This window comes from Odocoileus virginianus, chromosome 1, assembly GCF_023699985.2.
Source record: "Odocoileus virginianus isolate 20LAN1187 ecotype Illinois chromosome 1, Ovbor_1.2, whole genome shotgun sequence".
Lineage (NCBI taxonomy): Eukaryota > Metazoa > Chordata > Mammalia > Artiodactyla > Cervidae > Odocoileus > Odocoileus virginianus.
In genome coordinates this window covers 15,221,696-15,241,790 of record NC_069674.1, presented here as the reverse complement: position 1 = coordinate 15,241,790, position 20,095 = coordinate 15,221,696, and the positions used below count along the sequence as shown (strand labels likewise).

Sequence of the window (20,095 nt, the reverse complement as noted above, 5' to 3'; positions counted from 1 at the left end):
CAGAGTTTCTTTCGGAAAAGGTGAGGGAAACATTATAAAATTAGAGAGGGGTAATGACTGCGCAATTCTGCACGTATCTTAGAAACCACTGAACTGTACTCTTTAAATGCGGAATTACAGCTCAGTAAAGCTACTAAAAATACATATGGAAATCAACAGTCTTCATACATACAAACAACGACAAATTAGAAAACAATGAAAGACTATTTACAAGCATAAACTTAAGATGTAAACTACATAAGCTTTAAGCAAACTTTAAACATTACTAAAGTACACAAGAAGAGAACACATGGAAAGAACACATGAACTCAGATAAGATTCAATGTCTTGTAAAGATGTTAATTCCCTCTGAGCAATTTATAAATTTAATGTGATCCCAATGGAAATACCAACAGATTTCTTCTAAAATCAAGACATGTTGATTCCAAAGTTCATATGGAAAAACAAACAAGGGGAACAGCCAGGAAAACTCTGAAAAGAACAGTGAGGGAAAACTAATCCTTTCATATATTAAAAGACAATATATACCTCAATAATTAGCAACAGACAGACCAATAGAAAAATACAGAGTCTGGAAATAGATCCCTGAGCCTACAGGAATTAAATATATGATAAAGTAGACATTATGATACTGTGGAAAAAATATAAACTTTTAAGTAAATGGTGTTTGGACAATTGTATATTGGAAAACTATAAGGTTGGCACCAAATCTCAGAGCATACCCTGTATAAACATCAAACGAACAAAGATATAAATGGAAAAACACAATCACAGAAGTACCAGAGGGAACTTAAAACTTGAAAAAGGTAAAGTCTTTCTAACTCTGACTCAAATGCAGAGGCTATAAACAAAAAGGTAAAAGTGATTACATAAAATTAAAAAGATTTTTAAAGGGCAAAAGATACCACCATCAGTGAATGAAAACATATATGACCAACCGAAAAGAATATTTGCAATTCATATCACAAACAATATGTAAAGAGCTCTTAGAAATAAAGGAGAAAAAGATCAACAACAGTAGGAAAACAGTTTGCATAAAAATAAATACCAATGACATTTAAACAAATGGAAAGATGCTCAACCTCACTTATAATAAAAGAAATACAAATTAAAACCACATTGAAATACCATTTCTCACCCACCAGCAAAAATCCAAGTGTGACAACAGAGTCTATGGGCAACAGTCTAGGAATCGGGCACATTCATATATGGCTTGTTCTAGTGAAACACGATACAAATCCTAACGGAAGGAATTTGCCATTGTCTTTTAAAAGTTACAGATGCACTTACCCTCTGACCATACAATCCCACTTACAGGATTCTGTCCTACAGATGCACCTGCATGAGTATGCAATGACATGTTTATAAGGTGACATACTACAGATGGTTTGCTAACAGCAGAGGGATGGATGTAATTCAAGATTATGTTACTATTCCATTAACCTGATACGTCAACAAAATAGGTACTTTGTGGCCATAAAAATGACTGAGGATAATCCCTACGTACTAATATAGAGAGAGTTCCAGAAGATATTCTTAAGAGAAAAGTTAAGATGTAGAACAATATTTATGTTACCTTTTGTATAAATGAATAAGAGTGTACACAAACACACACACCCTCACACAATTTAAATTTGCAAAACAAAAGATTCAAAGGGTCAAGCAAGACACTAATAAAAATGGCTATCCTGAGAGAACAAAGTAAAAATTTCATTGTGCATATATAGTTGATTCTTTCTATATAGTTTAAATTTAACTATTTTAATTTTCAAACAAAAAAATGTGGAAAGAATAACTTATTAAATTCCCATAGACCTGTCATCTACATTTAATATTGGCATACTTTTGACCTTTTGGTCATGAAAACGCATTACCTCTCTCAACGAAGTTAAATTATAAAATTTCTTAATTAAAATTTCAAAGCTGAAAGCTACGAACCTAATTATATGCTAAACTGTGACATAGTCACCTCGACAAAAAATTTACTTTTAGAGATTTCAGAACACAGGTTTAATTACACAATTGACCCTGGAACAACATGGGTTTTACCTGCATGGGTCCACTTATACACCGCTATTTTTCAGTAAACATATTGACTTTTTTTTTTTGTAGATTTGCAACAATTTGAAAAAACTTACAGATGAGCTGTGCAGCCCTAGAAATATTAAAAAAGCAAGAAGTTAGGTTATGTCATGAATGCATAAAATATATATAGACATACATGTAACATGAAGACGACATGGCAACCCACTCCTGTGTTCTTGCCTGGAGAATTCCATGGGCAGAGGAGCCTGCGGGCTACAGTCCACGGGGTTGTAAAGAGTCAGAAACGACTGAGTGACTAACACACACATGACATACAAAATGTGAGTTAATTCACTGTTTATGTTGGTGGTAAGGCTTCCAGTCAACAGCAGGCTATCAGTAGTAGGTTCTGAGGAAGTCAAAAGTTATACATGAAATTCTGACTTTGAGGGAGGTGGAGTGGGGGTTGGTACCCCTAACCCTTGTGTAGTTCAAGGGTCAACTGTATATCCATAGTAGGATGCATGCTAAGGAAAAGACAAAAATTACAAAGATGTGTTAAACTTTCTTTTGTAGTTTTAGCATTTGTAATAATATGAATAGTAGCATTCTGAAACTTAATTCCTATATTTAGAAGGAGAAATAAAGATTTTCTAGAATAAAGATTTTCTTAGAGAAGAGAAAGGAGTTACAATGATAAAATTGAGGAAAATAAGTGAAAGCACAGGCTAATTAAGACTAAATATGTATCTAAACTCTCAATTTTTAACAACATTTACTTTCCAGTTCTGTCCACTGAAATTTTCTAGGAAAAAAGTCATCTCTGCAGCAATAATCACTCCTAACGTTCAAACTGTGGTCTCTAACACCACTGTCTAATACCACTGCGAAGTCCAAGACGAGTCTGGGGCATTTGTGCCGTTTAGCAGGAAAGCTTTTCAAGACTACAGAGGTCCTGTCAAGAGGTCACATGAGCTAGCTGAAGGGGTCTCACTGCCTAGAGTTGTAACAAGAAGACTAATGATTAAAACATGCCAGATCAAGAAAAATCCGTGACTACATGGTTAAAAAAGGCAGAAGAAAACTCATTTCTCACTATTTTAAATGGCTATTATGCAACTTCTTACTTTGACAATTAATGATTAAAGGCTGCCGGCATGTGTGTGCTCAGACACCTTAGTCGTGTCTGAATCTTTGCGACCCTATGGACCACAGCCCGCCAGGCTCCTCTGTCCACGGGATCCTCCAGGCAGGAATATTGGAATGGGCTGCCATGCCCTCTCTTACGTCTCCTGCATTGGCAGATGGGTTCTTTACCACTGGCAAAACCTGGGAAGCCCAAGGAAAGGGTGCGTATTAGCAAAGACCCTCCCTTACCAGTGGGAACTATTATTTCAGGGCAACCAGATGGCCCCAATGCAAGAGGAAAAGCTTTACTTTACAACAGGATATGAAAGAATTGGGAAAACACCATTTTACAAAACTTAATGAAACGTATGAGTTCAGGAAGCCAAGAATTATCATTTGGTGCAATAACCCCTCAGAAAATGGTCTGTATGCCAAAGTTACACCTCACAGATCACTTTTTGGTCTCATGGGGGAAAATGGGAATGGACAGGGGAGGGTCCAGGCTGTCATAACCCTCATCCAGAGGTTAATCTGAGTATCACTAAGAGTGGGTTCCTGGACACTGAAGCTGGTGCCCAGAATCAACGCTGGGGTATTCTAGTCCCAAATGATGAACCTAAATTCATCGAGCCTACATACAGGATACAGGAGATGAAGAATCAAACTCAGCACCACCCAAGGAAGAAACCCTGCTCATCTAGAAGACAGCAGCTTCTATGGGCAACTGGCCCATTTCTTAAGAGAGAGAGAGAGAGAGAATGTGTGCCAGGTGGGGAAATGAAAAGAAAGTTACGACCAGATGCAGTGCATGGCCCTTGATTAGATACTGATTTCAACAAACTGGCTTCAAAGGACATTTGGGAATCAATAATGGAAAACGGAATATGGACAAGGAACTAAAGGAAAAATAATGTGCTGAAATAAAGGTGGGAAACTGTTCATTAAAAAAAAAAAAAGCCAGTTACAAAAGCAGATCTTTTACTACATCATTTTGGTGTAAAAGAAAAGAGTATATGTACATATATATGCACAGAAGAAGACCTACAAAGATAACAGCGGTAATCTCTAGAGAAAGGAAAGAGAAAGGAGGGGTGTGTTTGCTTGCCTTTCTTTACTTTTTTGAATCTCTTGGCTGCACCACACGGCATGTGGGATTCTAGTTCCCTGGGCAGGGTTTGAACCTATACCTCCTGCCCTGGCAATGTGGAGTCTTAACCACTGGACCACCAGGGCAGCCCTTTGCTTGCCTTTTTCTTTTCTAACTTTTTATGATGCCATAAGTGATGTTTCTATAGTACATCTCTTGAAGACTTTAAATAAGGTTTTAAATTTCATCACTGCTAATCTATGAAAGACCATCTAAGATGATGTATGATCTTCCTAAAATATGCTAAGTGGTCTGTCCACCGAGAGCAGGCAGAGTTCTTGGAATGCTCCTCAATTTGGAGCTTTGCTGCTTAGATGATTCTCTGAGAAAACAAAGATTTCTTCTCCAGACTATAGCAATGCTGTAGGAAAAACACTAATACCACTTAAGGTCTGAGAGGGGTGGGTTGATGCTTTTAGAGAAGAAATTACAGTCAGTGTTCAAAAGGGGTACCACAAATGCCTCGTCAAGCACACTTCACTTTCACTTCCCTCGTGTGAAAACGTTACCAGCAAAGTTCAAACAATCTTTCGGAGAAAAGGGAGACCAACAGGACTGAACACAGCACTCGAGTCCCATGGAGAAAGCCCTGGATTAGGTGTACCTGATGGCAGAGAGAGCCTCTGACAACAGAGACACACATTCACACCCACAGACAGAGTCGCGATCAGAATGACTTTCTTTAATCATCACTCTCAAATTGAGAAGATACATTAGAGGCTCTAGAAGGGTGACTTTTCCAGGTTTCTTTCATACAAAGATTTGTACAAACAAAAGTATGCTCCACAGTCATGCGTGCTGCTTTAATAAGTCTTGGGACGTGTCTACAATGCATGTGAAGGCAACTCAAGCAGAGAAGACAAAAACGACAGCTGAGGCCCTATCTTCCTAGAGTGTGCGGTCCGACAGGGCAGGCAGATGGAAAACAAACACACCCAAACACACGGATGCCTGGACACGCCAAGTGCCACGAAGAAAAAGAGCAGGGTGTCCTGAGATCAGAAAGGGGGCATGTACGTTACAGGCAGAAGTGACATCTTGGTTGTGACTACAGAGTGAGCGGGAGCTGGCCAGGCAGAGGGTGGGCGAGCCTTCCACGCCAGACTGTGAGCAAAGGTGCTGAAGCAGGAAGGAGCAGAGGACGGTCTCCCAGGGGCAAAGGGCAGGCTGACCTAAAGTGAGGCTGCAGAAATCCACAGGGGCTGTGCGGTAGCCACGTGACCCAGGATTTGGGCGTTTACTCCAAGTGTCAGGGGAAGTCGCTGGCCAGCCCAACTGTGACTCCAAAGTGGTCACATCTGAGTTACACTTAAAATCAACGTGGAGATTGGTTGGAAGTTCAAGAATGAATGGGGGGTGGGGGTGGGACGGTGGGACAGGTCGAGAAGGCAGTGCAGAGAAGATGTGAAGCTGGGTTAGACGGGGCTGCGTGCGTACTCAGTCACTTCAGTTGTGTCTGACTTTGTGTGATGCCACGGACTGTAGCCCACCAGGCTCTTCCTCTGTCCATGGGATTCTCCAAGCAAGAATAGTGGAGTGGGTCACCGTGACCTCCAGGGGATCTTCCTGACCCAGGGATGGAACCCACATCTCCTGCAGTGCAGGAGGATTCTTTACCCTCTGAGACACCTGGGAAGCTGAATGAGGCTAGAGGTCCAAACTACAGCCTGAAGGCAGAATTCAGTCCAAAGTCGGTTTGTGTAAACAGAGCTTTAGTGGAACACCACCCCGCCTGCTCATTTATGCATGGTCTACAACGGCTTTCACTATCTGGGCAGAACCCAGTAGCTGTGACAGAGGCCATCTGGCCTAAAATATCTGCTATGTGGCCCTTTAGAGAAAGCCTGCTAGCCAATGGACTGGCGGGTGGCAGTGGAGAGAGACAAAGTTCACTATGTAAAACTGATTGTCGCTATTTGCAGATTCCATAATCTCGCTAATATTTATTTGTAACTTCAAAATCAATCCTTGGCAGGTAGTTTCAGAGTCACCTGGGCATGCACACACTGTCAGGAAAAATCTGGGCTGCGTGATGCCTGATGCCTGTGTTCCCAGCTGAGGTCAAACGAGGTCGAGCTCCGACTTCTTGTTTCAGCTCTAACATCAATACTATAAGCAAGCTTACTTTCCATGGTCTATTTAGTACCACGTTTTTCACATTTGGGGGTATTTTTTGTTCCGGATTTTTAAAAGACCCCCAAGCATCATGATGAATGTGTGTCTAGTGTTTCTAAGTGTGAGCAGGCTGAGATGTGTCTTACAGAAAAATACATGTGTTAGGTAAGCTTCATTCCACCATGGGCTATAGTGTTGTGGGCTGCAAGTTCAATGCTAATCAATCAACAGTATTTATTAAAGAAGGTGTCATTAAACAAAAACACACATAAAACACAAGGTTCTGTAGTGACCGGCTGATGAAAATATGACCAGAGGCTCACAGGAAGCCAATCCTAGGGGCAGTGGTTCATCGTCCCCTGACGTGGCACCCGCAGTGACTTCACAGAATGTAACAACAGTGAAAAACAAGAATGGCTGTACTGGGGAGGTAAAAATCAATACAATTCAGTGAAGGATTAAATATAAAGTAAAATGAACTTGAGGATGACTCTCCGGTTTCTGATGTGAACTACTGGGTGGAAGGAGATGCTGTTTATGGAAATAAAGATTTCTGGGAGAAGTACACATTTTGGGTGGTTGATGAAGACTTTTCTGTTTTACACATTAAGCCTGAGATGCTTGTGAGACATCCAAATAGAGATGTCATGTAGATTGTTGGCTTTGTGACTTTGGAGCTCAAAAAAGAATTCTAGGTAAAGACCCAACTTTGGGAGTCGCAGTGGTGTGTGAAAGCCCTTGGAGATGGTCGTGACCCCCCAAGAGCAGGAGGAACCCTGTGCCTTCCTGAATTAGCAGGCAGGTGAACTTAAATCTTTATCAAGGTGCTTTGATTTAATATGAAAACACGTAGGGGAGGAAATTAGGTTAGCCCGGTGGTCTGGATCTTTGCTGCTGTTGTTGTTCAGCTGCTAAGTCATGTTCCACTCTTTGTGACCTCAAGGACTGTAGCCTGCCAGGCTCCTCTGTCCCTGGGCTTTTCCAGGAGAGAATACTGGAGTGGGTTGTCATTTCGTCCTCCAGGGGGATATTCCCCACCCAGGAATTGAACCTGCGTCTCCTGCACTGCAGGCAAATTCTTTACCACTGAGCCCCCAGGGAAGCCTGGTCTGTATCTAAGACCAGATAACAGGTCACACGCCTTGATCTAATAATGTTTCTTTGAAGAACCGATCCTAAAACCCAGACACCCCTAATGTTACCCCGAGTGACACTGAGGAATGATTCAGGATAGAAGAACCAGAAACAACTTTAACATCTGGGGAATGTTACGCTAACAAAACTACCAATATTTTCCTCAGTGATTTCTTTGACAGATTCTAAACTTAGAAATGTCAACCCCTCTGGAGGTTTAATAAATACCACTTCTGTTTCCTCCCAGCTTTCTTTAAAAATGGATTTTTTTTTAATCCACTGATAAATTTTACCTTTCTCCATGAAAACACAGGCTGCTTCAGGGTAGCGGCGCTCATGTGTTTCATTCATTGCTGCACCCCTAGCACCTAGAGCAATCCCTGGCTTCCTGAATGCACTCAACAGACTTTTGTTGAATTTAACATTTTAATCACACAGAATTTATGTTGGTATAATGATGTGAGGTGATACCATCCGTTGAGACTTTTCAAATTGCTATCACGTGGTCCCATCCCCATTTGCTAAATCAGGTTTCCTTTTCCCGACTGCTTCGTGGAAACTCCTTCATCATCTATTAAATGCTCACGGACAACAGGGCCTTAAATCTGGAGCACCTATTCTGCCTGCTGATGGGGCTGTCCAGTTTCGTGCCAAATCTGAAGCTTTATGGTTTGGCTTAACACATGGCAGAGCTGGTCCTTCCACTGCTCTTATCTTTCAGACCTGACTGTTCTATGCGCCCACCACCTTCTCTTTCAAGAAGACCAAAAGGAATCAGTGTTTCAAATTTTAAAACATTTATTCAGGTTCTGATTGAAACAAAGAACATTTACACTCGGGGGCAGAACCAACCTATTTACAAATTTCTCTTATCAAGGAAGGGACTGGAAGGACTTTCTGCTTTGCAGCTAGAGCCCAGTGGACAGGGGCAGGGACTCTGAGTCCAGGCTACTGGGGAGTGGGAGGAGCCGAGGATGGGGGGTAACTTCAGCTCAGCCACCTGGGAGCGGCTGAACCTTCTAGTACCTCTGGAGTGTAACACAGCAGGGACATAACCTACCCTGCTCCATTACTACAAGGTGATGATGATTTAACAGAACTGAAGACTGAGAATAAAACTGGAACTTCCAAGGGCTCTGTAAGTGTTAGCTGTTATCGTCTTTCCCTAACTTTTTTTCTGAGATTATTCTCAGATCTCCGTTTTAGCTGCTCAAAGGGGCTCATGGCTTGGCTTCCCCGAACTATACCCTCCTCTGTGCCAGCTATCGGACTAAGAGCTTGACACTCAGCATCTCATTTGCTTGACACTCACCATCTCGTTTGTTCCTAATGGATGGAGAGGGGGCGAAAGGGACAGCAGAGCGGGGGTGGGGGAACGGGCGTTTGTGACTTCAATGCTCTAGCACCATCAGCCCCCACCGTGGCCGCCCCTGCTCCAAGAAGGATCCCAGATCCTTCCTACTGGGGATCCTCCCCACTGTGTGCTACACCCCTCCAACTGCCCCATGTGGGGCTGGGTGGCTGGCCGGTCAAGTCAAGAACACACTCCAGTGTCAGGAAGCCTCCCGCCCTGGCTTATGAGATCCTGGACAGGTTAGTTAGTCTCTCTAAGCCTCAATTTCCTCTTCTGTAAGTGGAGAAAATCATAGCGCTGTTTATGTCGATTAATAATAATAATATATTGTTACTGGGAGACATACCTGCCCATTCAATTCTGGGTTCCCAGCACTAAACTGAATGAACTACAGACTGACCAGCTCTGGGGAGAGAAGAGAAAGTAGCCCCTGCGTGTACAGACGGGTCCCGGAGAAGATGGAGCCTCATCCCTCCCAGAGTTGAGGCAGGAAGGCTGGAAGCTGCAGGCTGTCTCAGCTAGAAAGGGAATCAGAGCTGCAGTCAGGTCTCTATGACTCCCACCCGCCCAAGGCAAGTCTCCATCAAAGCAACTACCATCTGATTTTAAATATGCACCGACTTCTCATTCTGAGTGCATTCCTCTAAAATTGGGGCTCTCAATTAGAAATGCAAACTCCCGAGCCCCACCCCAGACCTACTGAAACGGAAACTGGGAGGGTGGGGCCCGGGGATTGGTTTCAACAGGCCCTCCAGGTGACTGACAGTTCCCAAAGCTGGAGGAGCACTTCTCCCAAACAGCTCTCCCTCACAAATGCTCCCCAGAGAGGCCCAGTGTCCTGCTCTTGGACCCTGACACCCACGGGAGTGCAACGAGGCAGACACACGGCCAAGATACACAGAGTCGGGGAGGGAAGGAGCCCAGCTGGCTGTGGGCAGGTGAGCCGGGGATGGGAGGAGGCCGGCTGGCTGTGGGCAGCTGAGTGGGAAATAATAAGCAGGTGGAAGCAGAGGGGTGAGATGACATCAAAGGGGAGGACAGAAAGAGGAGCGGCTGCCTGTGTCAGTGGCAGAGACGGACGAGAGGTAGGAGCTGCGGGATGCACTGGGCTCGCTGGTGAGTTTCACTGTGGAAGGAACAGGCTATCGGCAGCCAGGAACAGGAAATGGGGCAGTTTCATCAACCCTGCTTTATGGAGCAACCCTAAGTAGAAGATCAAGGTGGAGGAGGGAAAGAAAGGAGCAGGGCATCCAGTGAAGCAATCGGCAGCCAGGACTTTGTATAAACAGGAAATATTGTCGGGTCGCCTTTGTTGCCCAAGCTTTTATAAGCACAGCTCTCACAACAGGGCAGCTGGGGCTCCAGCCCTGAACCCCATACTTTGCAGGCCTCAGCCACACCCCTCCCCAAGGACAGAGGTGTCCCCAGGTTCCCCGGGTGCTCTCCCAGACTATGCTCTGGGTCCCTGGTAATCCCTGTCCAAAAGACCTCGCACCTACTTGCAGGCCTTGCCAGGGCAGGTCCCTTCCCCAGGCAGGGGACCGAGCAGGTGGCCAGGAGGCACCCCGAGGTCCAAGGGGAGGTGGGGGTGGTCGTAGGCTGGACACACAACCCAGGAACTGGTGGGCTGCAGGCCGCCCTGCACCATCGCCCCAGGATTCACCAATGTCAAGTCAAGCCAAACTTTCATGTGAAAGTCTGTGTTCAAATACTATGATGGGTTACTCGTCAGGATGGAAGAGCTCCAAGGGAGGTGGGGAGCAGCATAAGACAGAAGCCACCCCAACAGGCATAAGACAGAAGGCCACCCCAACAGGATTCGGTCTGGGGTTAGAAATGGCATGCCTGACAACAGGGATGGGGTCAAGTTTGGTCAGGTCAAAGGGAAAGGATGACTTGAAGCTCTACCTTAGGAAATCAGTATTTTTTAAAATCAATTAATTTTTAAAACTTTATTCTGCATGGGGCGCAGCCTGTGGGATCTTAGTTCCTCAACCAGGGATCAGACCCAGGCCCTCAGCAGCAGAGTCCTCACCATTGGACCACCAGGGAATCCCCAACATTTTTTTTTTTTAAAGCCACTTAATGACTTGAAAAGTGCTCTGAGGTTCTGTGAAACCTGTCACAATTGTATTGGTTTCTCTTCTGTGATTTTGTGTGTGTGTCTTTGTTAATAAGTAGCTGGAGGTGACAATCTGAGAACTTGCTCAGGAAACAGAATTCCTGACAGAAGGCCCTTTACACACTGGTGCTGAAGGCACACGGCCTTGCTTTCCTGGGGGTGGGAAAGCACCCTCTGGGATGGGCTCGGGGAGGCACTGCGGGCGGCAGGGCACCCGGGGGACTGGAGCCTGGGGCCTCGCCTCTGGCCCGGGGGAGAAGGTCTGTGGTTCTGGCAGCCCTGTGGGAACCAGCCCGGTGGAGCTCCCAGGGGCCGTGCAGCCCAGCAAAGCCTCACTCAGTGGCCGATGTCCGGGACTTTCTGTGCCCGCGGCTGGGGAAGTGTGGTGGGGGGCGCCTTACTCTGCCCCCCTTCCAACTCTCAAGATGATGCCGAGGCAGCCTCTTCTCCCTGCTCTGACCTCAGTTTCCTCAAGTGTCTAAGGTGGACACAAGTGTGTGAAGACTTCCCTGGGGTTATACTGTAACCCAGTAAGATCCTGAAATACTGTGATGCCAGTGTAGGCTGTGAGAGAGCCTATAAAAGAAGAGATTACTGAGTAAGAATAAAGTCGACCCGTGGCATCTGAGGAGTATTGGTTCCAGGAGCCCAATCTCCTTGTACGCAGCAGTCCTTTATGTAAAAATATGTAGCATTTGCACATAACCTACATCATCCGCTTGTGTGCTATAAATCAGCTCTAGATTACTTACAACATCTAACACAATGTAAATGTGATGGAGACAGTGGCCAGGAGCACAACAAACTCAAGCTTTGCTTTTCAAAACTTTCTGCAATTTTTTTCCCAAATGTGTCCGATCCGTGGTTGGCTGACTCCACGGATGTGCAAGCTGTGAATATAGAGGGCAGACTGTAAATATCATGGTACTGCTAACAACAGCAAGCTTCCCTGGTCCCAGATCACCACCAAATGGGCTGGGGAGGAACGTGGAAAGGAATAAATATTCACTGAAGCCTTGGGTCAGGCATGCTGCTTGGTGTGACCCCAACAGCAACCCAGGTCCATCACCCTGTGCACACACCTTCCCCTGCACCACATGGCTCACCCTTGGGCTGCCTCACTCCCTCTGTCACACCTAGGCCAGGAAAAACTACCTTGTTCAAGAATCATTTCGATTATATTAGTCCCCTGCTTGGCACTATAAAATGCCTCTCAAATTAGCACCCGTTTTAAAAAGCCTTTCGACAACTGATCCCAAACACTTACCGATCTCCTCCACTGGTCTATTTTGTGCATGCCACTCCAGCCAAGCAAAAATGACTTTGCAAATGAATTCCATTAGGCCCTCTGCTTGTTCACCTGGTTATGCCAGCACAAGCGATCTGACGGCTTCCGCTGTCACTCCGGGTAGGACAGCCTCACTTATCTGACATCTTTGGAAATAAGGTCGAGACACAGAACTGATCTATATGAATTAATTTCCCCTCTTCCAGGAACTTAACTCTTTTAAGAGGCCTTAAATCCTTTTGGGGGAATAAGTCATGGAACAATTAAATGAAAGAGTTTATTTATAACCATTTTCTAATGCAAACATTTCTGTAACACATTAGAGACATTCCCAGTCTCACTTAACAAAACATAACGACCATCGATTAACCTCTTCCTGATAGTGCAGGTCATACTCATTAATATGAGTAACGGTGATCACAGGTGTGCTAGAGCTGAAATTGTACCTGCTTCAGCAGTGTGTGCTCCCACCAGCCCCGCCCACCATTACAAATTTCCTTGAAATTCACTTTCCTGCAGAAACTCCTTCTATCAGCCTGGATTCTAGTGCGTAGTGGACACAGAATTCTGGAGGGTGTAACTTGCTGCCTTTCTACAATTTCTGCAAAATTTCAAGAACTTACACGCTGCTTTTTTTTTTTTTTTTGGTCAGAGCTCTATTAATTCTTCATTAGAGGAAAAAAAAAAAATCAAAATTTCACAACTACCAACAAACCAGAGGTTCCCAATTGCTTTACCATGTGACTTTTGAAAGGACTCCAGACACACATATCATTTAAATCTGCTTCCCTGATGCTATGAAACTAGAAGTTCTCTATAGAACTGACATGATAGATTACTTTTATTATGTAAGTCCTTGGAAAATCAGCCTTTTATATTCAACTCCATAGGTTGAATCAAAGGGTAATATTGATATAGAGGAAAATGGTACCAATATAGGGGGGAAAAAAACCTCATTGCAGCATCAGGATGCAGTCTGTAACTAAGTAAACCCAAAGTGCCATAACCCAATGTTGTGGCAGGTTCCAAAACGATCTTTCACTGAGGACAGACAGCACACCTGGGGAGAAAATCCCTTGTCCACTCACATATTAAACCACATTCTTTCTGTGACAATGAAGGTTTTATGAAGTTTACAGCATTAGCACATGCAACAGTCAATCAATCTTAATTCTGCTTAAACACAGTGGCATTTAATTAATCAGAACCTACTAGAGCAAAAGAAGTTAGGCAAGAATTGCTAAAACAGACCACTTTCAAAAACATTACAAATCTCTTCAACGCTGTGTTTAGAAATAAGTGACTGGAAAACCACACAATTATTTTGCAGTTTTAAAAGTCTGCTGCTTTTTTAAAAATTGGCAACTATTTCAGTAGCTTACTTTCTAATGGTACAGTCACCCATCAGAAAATCGCAAATTGAATGACGTTGCCCATCACATCTTTTGTCTTTTCCATTGGCCCTAGACCAAAGACGGAGGGATACGAGCTACAAGTTTGACTTGTAACCAGTGTCATGAACACCTCACTGACTTGTTGTAGAGAACCTGGAAAAACAGGTATGGCTTTGGCTGACTCAGAACCTCTAAAGAATCTGACAAGTGTCCTTTCTAAGCCTGAATGAACCAACATTGCATCAAATTTTCAAGATTCTTCTGAGCCCTCTCTCCTCTTCTTTCGAGAGTAGTTCAACTTTTTTTTTTTTAATGACTTATGTCAGCCGCATTCTGTATGTAGGATCTGTTAAGTAAGGTTCTAGAGAGCTACAAACAGAAGGGTGAAATTCAAAGGGTCAAACAGAAGATGGCCTTGTTAGGGTGAGGGATGGTTAGACACAAGTACATACAGGAAAAATAAAGATCAGAACCGAGGGGACAGCAAGCTAACTAACCAGTCCAGGGCTGGTGTGACGAAAGGTACTACTTAGATATATTAAAAGGAAGTGTCAATTCAACAAGTACTTATGAAGCACCTACTAGGTTTAGGAACTGCATGGCCACTACAGGGGACACAGTGATGACTCTGACCTGCTTCCTGCCCTCCAGGGGCTCTCCGTGAGGCAAGAACCCTGAAGGAAGGGAACCGTTATTACAGAACTGTGTCCAGCTTTGATCACCACCATTTTTTCTGGTTTTGTGGAGAAATGAGAACTCTCAGAGGGAGAGGACCCAAAACAGGCTCTGTGAGGAAAAAGCAACCGTGACTCAGTTACTGCCTTCAAGTATATGAAAGGTTTCAGAAAAAGGAACTGAGTAAAAGAGAACAGGTTTGAATGACAGCAGACGAAATCTCAGGCCGACCCAAGAATTTCTTGATGATCAGATTAACAGAATACTGGAATTGGTCACTGAGGGAGTTCCTAGGGTGGCCTTTTCCTGGAAAAAAATTTTGTGGGTGAACAGACAATTCTAAGTCATGGCCATTCACCTTCCTGAATGCAAGAGAGTGAACTCATTTCTCCCGAGGTCCTCTCCTGTTCTGAGATCCATGCTCCTGCGAGGCGGAGTTGGTCTTCTTCCACAACTTCCTTCCCTGAGGGATCTACAGAGTGACCACCCAATCTATATCCCCACCAATAAGTATCACAAAGCTACCCGGAATTAAGGATCTCAGCCAGGCAGCAAACTCAGGAATTCATTCTCCGACAGCCACGTAAGATGAATAGGTCCTCTGGTGCTAAAGCTGGGGATGCCAAATGCCAAAAACAGAAAGTCTCCAAGCGGTGTGTGCAAATCAGAAATGTGGTGCATTTACAAAGGTATAAAATATAAGTAATGAAAGAGGAAGATGGAATCTTCTGCAAATTAGAGATGGTTAATTTCCAGGGAAATTTCTAAGGAGATTTGTAATAGGTATTTTCTGCATTCAGAAGTACTTTTTTGATCCCAAAGAAACAAAATCTTTCTAGAGAAAATAAAGAAATGGAGGTCTTCCCTTTATACCTCAAGAAACATGAGCATGTAAGAATTAAGAACTGGTTAAAGTTCTTAAAGGCACACACATAAAGGATTCTATCTTGAGTCAGACCACGGTTCAGCTCTTGCTTAGTTTTGATTTTCACTTCCCATCCCCCCTGAACTCAAGGACAGGGACCCCACACAAACATCTGTGAAATGGATAGTCTAAAGAAGTGCCCTGTCTATAAAGTGGGGGTGAAGGTATCTACTTTGTGGGTCTGTGAGGCAGACAAGTGGGTCAATGTAGAAAGAAGGTGTGCCACAAACTAAGCCACAATTATTACCATGAATTTCAGGCATCTTGGCTTCTTTTAGAGGAAAAATAAAGACGTTCCTATATTCCAGGTTTTCCATTTTCTTTCTCTGCCTCCAATCCTCACCCTTCACAACGCAATACTGCCACACGAAATGGAACTATTACGATTTGGGGCCTTTCAAGTTCATGCTTCATCGGATGTTATATAACATCTGCTGGCATTATTCTGAAACTCGCCTTTGACAGCAACCTGAAGAGCTTGAATTGTCATCATAAGACCACCAGAAAGCACTGGCAAATGACATGTTTGGAGAACAATAAAAAATGTTCACGTATCATACCCTTTTGAGCATTGCTACTTTGTTCCACTCAAAGTTAGTTCCTTCAAGATCGGTCTCTAGGAAGGAAGAAATAAAGAAACAAAAAATAAAATATGAAGAATATGAGCAGCTGTAACTTGCAGAAAGCATCAAAAATTTTTTTTGTAGGAAAATCACATTAGATGCATGGATCTAGTCCCTGGCTCGTGGTCGGGTGGGTGTCTCACCTCTGAGGCCCCTGGTAAATAAGGCACCTCGGGGCGCTCCCTTTCCTGGCTGGCCGTCTGGGTTACCAATGGATCCTGATAAAGGGCAAAGGTTATCTTTCACACTTTGGGATATTTTCCCAGAGGCACAGCTGCAGCCCCTGAAACTCAGTTCGAACCGTTTGTTGCTTCATTTTTAGAGCTGCAGAGAATGTGCCACAGGAGAAGAGAAATCTTCTACCTGAAACCAGCAGAAGCTCAGTGGGAATAAAGACTCTGGAAAGGTCACAGAGAGGGTCAAAAAAGGCTCTTTCTTCCCTGGCCATAGGGGGCTTATTGTTGCTGGTGCCCAAACTGGAAAAGGAATGGCAGGAGATTAATAATTGAAATGTTGCTATTATTGGTTTTCTAAACTATTTGTGGCTTATTCTGTCCCTGGAGTCATCATGCCTGTAAGCAGCTCAAAAGATAGTGGGATTTAACATGTACTGAGAAAATGCCTACTACAGCCCGACGCTTTACATATACTTGCTTCTAATGGAGCCCTGAACAATCGAATAAGGCTTTGAAAAGAATAAAAAAAGAAAGAAAAAAAAGCTCAGAGAAGTTAAGTAACATGCCCAAAGCCATATGGCTAGAGTCAAAGCCCAGGTTTCTCTGATTTGCGTATTGTACCACACTGTCCAGGATCAGGGATTAAAATTAATGAGCCTTGATTCACTTCTCAAATGTGGTAAGAAGGAAAACAATATTTATACTTACTCATTTTTAAAAATATAAAACATAAACACAGGAAAAGATATTTCTGAACATGTGTCATCAAATTCTTTTAATGGAAGATGATTCAGAATCCATTTCTTGGTAGGTGTCTTCAGACCCATCTGATGACAGACCTTGATGCTACAGTTTGGGGAAGTCTAACTGTATGAGGCAAAACTCGGGGACAAGGTACAGCCCAGGGAGAGTAGAATACAATTTAGGGTCCTCTAATTTAGCACCTGTGGCACTAGAAACCTCTGTGGTTGGCCTCTGCACTACAGGTTGGAAAAAGCCTTGCTAAGCAAGTTGATGGAGTAAACATAACTGCAAGGAGAATGTTTAACCTTCTAAAGAAAATAAACCTTTTAAAAGAAGTTTAACTTGATCAGTACCAAGCCATTGAAAACTAATATGCTATTTAGAAACTTATCCTTAAAAGCAGGCTGTGGAAGGCTGATCACACTTTCCTACCCGTTAATTTGTATTATCAAACATACCCTGTTTCAAACAGATCACTTCTCTCTAAATACCCAGCGGTTCAGAATGCTCCACTAATGCACTCAGGCCTTTACATCAAATCCTAGCCTGGGGCAAATGCACCTTATTTAAATAAATGAATATACCCCTGAATTCTGGCTTAAATGCCTCACCTGTCATTATCCTTCTTCTGAGAAGGATCCAGGGTTCAAATCTTTTAGTAGGATGAAAACTATCAGAAATCGCTCTTGGAGAATTCCACAGGAAAAGCCCTGCTCCTCTGGGATACACACAAGGAGTCCATGTGCTCCGACTGGGATGTGGTAAAAATCAGGTTCGCTAAATCCAGGGGGCGTTGCCAAAGAAGGGAAAAAGGAGGTCATTGAAGTTTTAGAGGCACTCATCACAGGAAGTAAATGTGGGTTTCGCAGTGCAATGCCTGATTAGAGGGGTCACCTGTCTGCTTCAGAGCATGACCAACAGTTGCTTTCAAAAAAGACCCAGGCCTGAGCTCCGGCAGTGATGCTGGACTGGTTCACAAGGGGTGAGGAAGAAGAGAAGAATTACAAAGATTCGAAGAAACATTGTGTCAAAGGACACAATGCCCAGGAATGATCCAGAAAGCACGCACACAAGACCGAGGGACCCAGGGGTGGCAGAAGTGGCCACGTAGGTCAGCTGGGACACAGAAGGCTGGCTTGCAAATAAAAAAAGTGAGCTCGAGACCTTTGAGATCTGAGATTATGCTTAAACCACAACGTCGTACACACCCACAGGTCTTTATCTGGTGTCATGCGCTTTTAAAAGAGCTCTGTAGGAAGAACGGGAGTGCCAAGTCTTAGCCGCAGGGGGATGGCCTACATTCCGTATGGATTTAGAATGAAAAGAACAGGAGGGGAACAGCACGGTTCCCAGGACGGCTTTCTACAAAGTTGACAAAATACATCCCAACCCACATACCCAGCCCCTTGAGAAAGGGAAAGCAGCCTGTTTTACTATAGTTCTGAATTCAATGCCAAGTTCCTTCTCCAATGCTCACCCGGAGCGTCCAGCAGAGGGAGTCTCAAAGAGGTACTTAATAAAGAGAAAATTGTTTCATTTTAACACTCCATAGACAGTGGGAGCATTGACTGTAGCCCCCTCCCAGAGATTCAGAGGAACAATGAATGCCCGACTGGGTCCTCCTAGCATGTTCACAGAGCAACCGGGCTGGCTCCATTCTGTGTGGTGGAGTGATCAGAAATTTTGTTTTGTTTTGTTGAATGGTTAAATGGACCTTGTGTTCTTCAGAATCAAAGAGGAAAGCCCCTGGAATAACATCTCTCTGTTGCCTTCTAAACAGGCCCCTTTGTTTCTAAGAGAGTCTGAAAAAAAATATTTACAGTCCATAGGTTATTTACAGCCTCGTTACCCAGGGCCTGACTGGTAACTTTATTCCAACCAGAAACCTAATTCATTTGGAGCTCTGGAACTAATAACAGATTTTCTTTTCAGATAAGTTGTTTTTTTTTTTTTTTCAATCTGCCTTTATAACAGAGATAAAACTATTAATGCGTTCCCTGTTTCACTGCCCATGACTGCTCTCCGGATTTATAGAGGATTAAAACCTCGCCCCTTCTCTCCATTCCCGCACAAACCCTTGCTTCCTCTCATTTGCTATTTCATCCACAGGATATCTGAACAAAACCGAAAGAAAGCCAGATGGACTGACGCTCAAAGTATGTAAAGGCTGCTACTTCAATGATTTCATGAGAAAGACATTTTCACGAGGAAAATGACTGAAAAAAAAAAAAAATCAGACACCCTTTGGTTCAAAATCCCTCCTACTACAAGCACACACACACACAAAAAAAACACATCGAAGTGTAAAAACTTAGTTGATTCCGGTTTGATTTCTGGCTGGAAGCTGACAGAACTGACTGAAGAGAAACGAAAGAGAGGGGGACTGCAGGGGAAACGGAGTATTTGTGCCTTCCGTTCTGGTCTTTCTTCCTAAAGACAGACGAGAAAAAGGACCCAGCGCCAGGTGAAGAAGGTGCACCGCGCAGGTTTACCCAGACCAATCGAGACCAGCGTCTTGGCAGCCTCCCCGCCGGGAAAACCTAAACTACATTTTCCCTTACACACGCTAATGCGGGGAGATTTTCGCCTATTTCATTGTTCTGCCTGGCTCTGAAATGGACTTTTCCTCTCTGCCCCCCTCTCATCACCTAGCCCCGCACATTCCGATCCGACAGCCCCCCAAAATCTGAGGCTCGCGAAGAATAAAGGAGTGTGTGTGTGTGTGTGTGTGTGTGTGTGTGTGTTGGGGGGTGGGGGGTGTGGAGGGAAACGGGAAAGGAGCTGGGAGGACGGAGAGTGGAAACAGATCACCCTAAAGGTAATTTTCTTTAGTGGCGGGGGGTGGAGATGGAAAGCTACACCGCATCACCTTTATTTCTTACAAATAAATAAAAAGCACCGTCACGGGTCTGTCTTTTTCCCGGTGCCCCCTCCCACCCAATTTCTTTTCTTCGGCCAGTAGCCCACCCTTGCACACCCCCCCACCCCACCCCCCCGCCTCTTTCTCCACCCTGGGAATAAGATCTGTCTGATTCCGGATCCCGGCCGATCGCCGGGCGACGGAGGGGGTGGCGGGGAGGGGGGCGGGCGACCGGTTCGAGCCCCGGGGGTGGGGCGCGGGGGCCGGGCGCCGGGGGTCTGCGGGCCGGCAGTGGGGGGGTGCTGCCCGGTGCGGGGCCGCGGGCAGAACAAAGCTCCGGGGGCCGGACGGCCGGGCGGGCGGGGGTCGGCGGAGTCGGCGGGCC

General features: G+C 44.4%; 1 protein-coding gene and 1 long non-coding RNA gene across 6 annotated transcripts in view; one reads left to right on the top strand and one right to left on the bottom strand.

The window, feature by feature from the left end:
* The window catches only part of HIPK2 (homeodomain interacting protein kinase 2), a 210,892-nt gene that overhangs the window by 190,424 nt on the left and 373 nt on the right, over nt 1-20,095 (bottom strand). The window lies entirely within an intron of this gene.
* Nucleotides 9,658-15,866, top strand: LOC139034335 (uncharacterized). Its single transcript, XR_011486754.1, has 3 exons — nt 9,658-9,841; nt 13,781-13,872; nt 15,616-15,866. It is a non-coding gene; the product is annotated as an uncharacterized lncRNA (long non-coding RNA).